The following is a 6,733-nucleotide window of genomic DNA, read 5'->3' on the forward strand; positions in this document are numbered from 1 at the left end:
GCCTAGTTTGAACATTCTTATTTTCATTATATGTTTACAAAATGAAAATGCATTTTAACAGGGGAGAAGTTCACTGGTGGTTTGCAATTGAGTCTATACATACAACATATGGTTCAACATGATAGATGTGAGTGTATAATGAGGCATATTAAGAAGTTACAACCAATGTTATATGATGGTTAGTGGACAATACACTAAACAATGGTTTTGCTCTTGGCAAGCTCTAGGCCATGCATCGGGTCAAGTTCATGGGAGTCTTAGATGAACACATGGTTGAGCCACTATTGTGGGCATACATCTCCAATAACAAAGTAGAATATGAGAAATGTGGGTTTGGATCTATATAATAGTATGGTTTGCTACAAAACACATAGAATGGGATCTAAGAAGTCCATGCTTTGATCAATATGAGACTATGGCTAGCTAGAGAACACATTCTTTGCTCAAGTATTGTCTCTCTCAACAATGACCATTATCCCTAACCATGAACGCCAATGCAAAACAACTTACAAGATGGAGTTAACATATTCATATATAGTCTATTTAGGTAGAAGAATGTATCAACCATGCTTGCATTATGTGTGGGGGCATGTTATTTACACATTTGTAACATGAAGTATAGCAAATGTGTGCGAGGGGGTCAGTCCCTAATTAGTAAGATGTTAGGGTCTATCAGATGTCAAGAAAATATTAGGCAATACTAAGGGTAACAATATGTGTGTGCATGCATATGGGGTTTGAGGCTTCTAATACAAAAGTGACGATGGCGTGTAGGTTGAAACCTTTTAAGTGCCCTATATAATGTTTAAATTTAGTACTTGCAAGTTTATTTCAACTTTTCTAATATACTTCTTCAACTAATGTCATGTGTTCATGCATAGTATGTAAACTCACAAAAGAAATCATTTAAGCCAATATTCCTAATTCTCCATCTTCTTGTTCTTTACTAGACTACTAGACCCTTGACTCTTCTTATACATGAATCATCATTCGTGTCAATGTAAAGAGTTGTGAGATAAGAATATAGTCACCCTAACTTGTATGTGTTTCCAAAGCAGACCTACTTTGATTTATTTTCTTGTTAACAAATGCTAATTTAACTATTGCTTTGGATTATTGCAAACTTACTTCCTTGAGGTGTAAAATGACTTTCATCATAAAGAGCTTCAAAATCTTAATGACCTTTGCACGATAAAGCTTCCCCATGTGAGGCTTCTAAAAGCTCAATAATCATGCACAAACACTTGTACCCTTGTCAGATATGACCTTGAGTTCGTAATCTCCACCCATTAATGAAATTAAAGTTTCCAATCAATAAAATGAAAAACTATTAGGATAGATTGCAAAGGAAAAATTGTTTGATGGGATGGGCATCTTTGGCATTAAAAAGTGTATCCCTCACATACATCAAGCAATTTCTAATCAACACAACTGGATTAGATTAGAACCCTTCTTTCTAAAACAAAAAATTCAAGGAGATTTGCTACCTTGAGGCTTACATAAATGGTTTGTGAAAAGCAGAGAATCTTTTCTTGTCCAAATGAAAGACGATGTCATGTGTGATCTAGAGGGAGCAACATGTGGGATATGTGGGTGTAGATTGTATCCTAGTCTAATGAATATGAGCCATTAGAGAACACGATAAGGCAAAATAACATTATATGTTGTCACAACCACCATGTTAGGTGGGTCAAGTTTTGAATGGAATATATTGTAACGATCACAAGCATGGCATGGTGGGGTATACCTGATTGTGTAGATAGGGGGCCCAAAAGTAGTGGACAATGTGGGGTAATAGTATCACATGTTGTATCACAAGGGGTTAGAAAAGGGGATAAATAATACCGTGAATTCCTACCTTAACAATCTTCTTGTAAAGCCTTTGAAAATCAAAAGAAGTTTTGATATCAATGGGTCAATAAGTCAAGTGCACAATCTCAAAAGCATCAATGTAAGAATGCTACACATCTACCTCAAACTATTATATATATGCTATGGTTGCTTTTCCATTTGAAAGTTTGTTTGGCTGATTGTGATAGATGATTTCAAAGTTCCATATATCACTTCTGAATTCAGTAAGTTCTAAAAGGTATTATCACCAATACCTTGTAACTAAAAAGAATGGCCGCTTCAACTATCATTATGAGTGTATATGACATTTGTAGGTTGACAATATAGGAGTGACATTTACAATACAAAATATCTCCATTTGCACTACAAATAAGTAGGATTAAAAGCAATGATGTAGAATAATTATATGATTTGTTTGTAGTGCATGATAGAAGTTCAATGGTTTTGGTTTAGTGAAAACACGGGAACCTAGGTAGGACTTATAGGCTAGCATGTTCCTAATGAAAAGTTGCATATTAATCCAACACAAAAGAGGATAATGATGGGAATTAGTCAATCATCCCTTGAAAGCTCTGTTTGGATTTGCAATTGCATATTTTATATCTTATTGATTTCTAGATCAATATGACTCTACATGTGCTAATTGTGTTTCTAGAATTAAATACATTCCTTTGAGATCTTGAAAGTAAAAAATTGTGACATTTTTATTGCATGTGCAATGGGTTGACTTGAGGAGAACAAAATTGTGAAGGCTCCAATGTTAACACAACTCGTAACCTTTTCATTGGATGCATGCTTCCCCCTTGACAAAGGATATTTTATTCTTGCCAAATAGGTAAGGCATAGGCATAACATGCATCTAAATGAGACAAATTCATTAATGCTAATACTACAGATTAGTCTTTAAACGTTTCCATGGCAACATTTGGTCGGTTGTAAGACAACGTCAGTATCTCTAACCATTTTTGGGTCCTTCTTGTTGCGAGTTTTTGCTAGTTTTTTCATTATTTGAAAAGCTAAATATTAATAGAATGCTAATGATTGCTCTTACATGTAAGATATTACCATTGAATGCTCATACAAGTAGATGTCTTAAGTTGTCTCTTGTTCACCTCCTTTTTCATTAGTGTTTTTGATGGAATCCTCTTCCTTCTAGGCCTTTTACTTTGATTTTCTAATTATGTGTATGGTTAATGGATTGTAATCATTACTCTAACATGTACGGCTTTCTATTGTCTCTTACGTATAGAGGTGATACTTTGTCTTTTTGTTCTCCTTTTTCATTCAATGCTTTCAACTAAATTTTCTCCTTTTATTCGAGCTCGTATTTTGCACTTTGTGTTTTCCAAGTATCATAATGCTTGTTCTCACATGAATTCTATGTTTTCAATTTGTCAGTCCATAAATATGGCAGGTCCATAGCTCACTCCTTCGCTCTTGTTAAAGATGAGGAAGCTTCTTTTGCCACTCTTTATCACTTGTCTCCTTGTGAATATAAAGAAGTTCCAACAAGATGGTCCTAGAGATGGCTTTGTGAACCAATGCATTTGTGCAAACATTTCCTTGTTACTCAAAAACCCATGATGCCATTTTCAAGTCATTATTACTTCCATTTAGAGTAGCTTCTTGGGGCATTGCTTTTCTACCTTTCCAATGATGTAAGAAAAATAGAAAAGTAAACGTGCCACTAAAAGCCTGATGGATGATATATTCTAATTCTTACTTTAGAGTATTTCTTATTTGCTACAAGTAATTTTTTATTGCTTTGAGTCCTAATAGTTTTGGGCCTCTTCTAAAGTCTTAAATATGGCAAACTATGGTTACTATCAATGGGCACTTGGAGTAAGAAGTGACTTTCATTTGAGGTAGTGGTTCTATCTTAGTGCTAATGATCTTGAACTAGACTTGCATGTGACATACGTGATGGAGTTATAAGTCCTCTAGTCTACAAGTCGTTGTCATATTATGAGAGAATATGTCAAATGTATTGTTGATATTAGAATAATAAAACATCTCCTGAATTTTGGTTGGTGTCATACGTTGTTTTTCTTTGCCTTCAAGAGTAGGCCTTTTTATTTGAAGCAAAAGGTTACGTTGCCTTCTTTACATCCAAAACATATGACATTGTAGCTGTAATGCCAAATTACATGGAAAATCTATGGGAAAACCTTGTGGATCGTAGGTTATTTGTATTGAGTCCAAAATACGTCGTTAATGCATAGATGTAGTCTATCTTGCCAGGTAAGGCCATTGATATGGCCAAAGACAGTGACAAGAGATATGGGACATGGTGTAGGCAATGTGACAAGAGATATGGGACATTGACACCAATGACAAGAGATATGGGACATGATGTAGGCAATGTGATTAAGTCCTAAGCCTATGGGAGGGGGGGCAAAGGGGATCTGGCAGGATTAGGGTAACAAAGTGCTTTCAATAGATTTTTAAAATTTAACTAATAAAGCACGAAAGCAGATTGTGAGAAAGAAGGAAAGAAACGAGAGAAGAGCCGAAGTCCGAGATTTGCGAAGTGGGGCCGGCGTGAAATCTAAGAGGACGGGGCATGGAAAATGCTTTCCAAAAAAAAAAGCTGGAGTGCGGTGTATCACTTGGGCGAAAGTGATTGGCTAAACCCACGTGAATCCCAGCCACGTGGACCAATGGGAATCGTTCAAAAGGTCGCAAGATCTGTGTGTAGTGGGCCGGCCCCCACGAAATCTTTTTCTGGGCGGAGGGGCTCTCTCTCTCTCTCTCTCTCTCTCTCTCTCTCTCTCTCTCTCTCTGGCTTCTTTCTTTGACTGCTACTGCTGCTGCTTCTCTCTCGGTGTCTCCATCTCCATCTTCTGCTTCATTATTGTCGAGCACTTTTCCTCTCTCTCTCTCTCTCTCTCTCTCTCTCCCGCTCCCGCGCGCCTTCTTCTCCCCCCTCGAGTCCCCCATCTCCTTTCTTCACAGCTACACACACACACACAGTTCGGCCGTCTCTGTGTAAGTCCTACCACCTCTCTTCCTTCGCATCGCTGGCTCTTACAGCTCCATTCACCCAGCTCTTATAACAGCTCTCTTCTCTGTTTTTGCTTTCTATGTTCCGTTTGCTCATGTGATCTGTGCCTATATTGTTCCTTCAGATCCACAGCAGCTCCATCGGGCTCTCATCTTGGCCTCCATCGGACTCTCATCTTGTCTGAGGGCCAGATCAATTTGGGCCGGCTACACATACTACAGCTAACTTCTGCCAGTAAGTTGTGACCTACACTTGAATATCCTTTAGATTCGGCCGTGCTTTATATTACAACAATATTTATTAGCACTACCCTGTTATTCATGTTCTTACCCGGTCACAGGTTCCTCCCCATCTCCGGTTCGATCACTGCATTGATCTTGGTAGAGCTTTTATATTTTAGAAATTAAGACCTCTCTGATGGTCATGCTTGCTTGTTTGTGGTCTATGGTGCTGGACATCATGCAGCACATCCATCATTCATTCATTGGCTCAAAATTTGACCGTGTATTTCTTTGATGCAGGGATGCGAACTTTGTAAATGCTGCAGACATGCTGATCTTCAGCTAAGAAGAAAAATCAACATCTGCCAAGGCCCTCTTGTTATATAAGCTTATAACTACATGGAGGAGGGAGATGTCTCTTGTAGTAGAGCTGCAGCAGAAGAAAGGAATGGTACTACTGCTAACGGGAGTGGAGATGGGGTATGGGCAACCTTCCAAAAGAGCTTCACCGAAGTGGAGTCTCTCTTGGACCAAAATAGGGATCTCATAAGGGAGATCAACCAGAATCAAGAGACCAAGGCTTCAGAGAGCTTGGTCAAAAATGTGGGGCTCATAAGGGAGCTCAACACCAACATTGGCCAGGTTGTGGAGCTCTACTCTAACCTCTCTTCAGAGTTCGTCAAGTCCATGGTGGGGACAAGCCCCCAATCGGGCTGTGAAGCCTCGCATACCAAGCCCATGAATGCAGAAAAAGATGGGTCAGATGGCTCACCCCAATCTGGGAGAAAGAAGCTGCGGCATGACTCAACATGACCGGTGGAAGATGAATTAAAATGGTGTCTTGCTGGGAATTGTGTCTGAAATCAAACTGGCAAGACCCACTCATGAAGTTTCTTTACCAGCTCATATGAAGCTATTTATCCTTCTTCATATTGCTAGAGATGTCTTGGAAACCAGCACTTGACCTTCCGGCAAGCTGAGAGCCCGGTGAGGAGCAGTGGCTGGTCAGGACCCTTTTATGAGTTTGCTACTCTTGGCTTCTGTGCATGGATCCCTTCATTCTGCATGGCTTGTAAGTTGTGAATACTGAGCAATTGCATGCTGATGCAAAGAAGTGTGTTTGTACTCAAGTTGTTTGAGAGATAAGAGGACATGTCACATGATTGTGTGAGGACTTTCTCATCATGAATCTCTGGCCCCTTAATGAACATCGCTAAAAGATAATTGAAATAGTTGGTGCGAGTGATTGTACGGTGTCGATTCGTGTACAATAACAGACGTAAGGACATACATTGGAACCCCACTTGTAATTGCGGCAGCACCATGCAGCCGATTGGAGAGGATATTGGGGAGGCGTGGGGAATGCAGGTCGAAGGGTTTTGCAATGTCTTCTTGATTGAAGGTGCAGAGGAATATGAATTTGCTCTGCGTTATCTACAGTGCAAGCAGTTCTTTTGAGTGTGCGCTCATGCTTTTCTCCCGAGCCGGATGGCTGAATGCTTTTGCTTGCTGTTGGTCAAAAGTAGGGCAGGGGCAAATATCTGCCTCCTCTTTGTTGTTCTTTATGAGCAAAGAAGGCATCTTCTGAGGACAGCTGGGCGGAAACTAGGCTTGGTCCTCCTGAGGATCTGCCTACTGTTTCATTGTGGGCTGTGGG

The 6,733-nt window shown here is 39.5% G+C and overlaps 1 long non-coding RNA gene across 1 annotated transcript; it reads left to right on the top strand.

Annotated features, from left to right (window-relative positions):
- The first annotated feature begins 4,740 nt into the window (after positions 1-4,740).
- Positions 4,741-6,245, top strand: LOC148020342 (uncharacterized). Its single transcript, XR_015694992.1, has 3 exons — positions 4,741-4,839; positions 4,980-5,089; positions 5,377-6,245. It is a non-coding gene; the product is annotated as an uncharacterized LOC148020342 (long non-coding RNA).
- Positions 6,246-6,733: the final 488 nt, after the last annotated feature.

Source organism: Lygodium microphyllum, chromosome 19 (genome assembly GCF_053477565.2).
Source record: "Lygodium microphyllum isolate KBCC chromosome 19, Lygodium_microphyllum_v1.1.10, whole genome shotgun sequence".
Taxonomy (NCBI): Eukaryota; Viridiplantae; Streptophyta; class Polypodiopsida; order Schizaeales; family Lygodiaceae; genus Lygodium; species Lygodium microphyllum.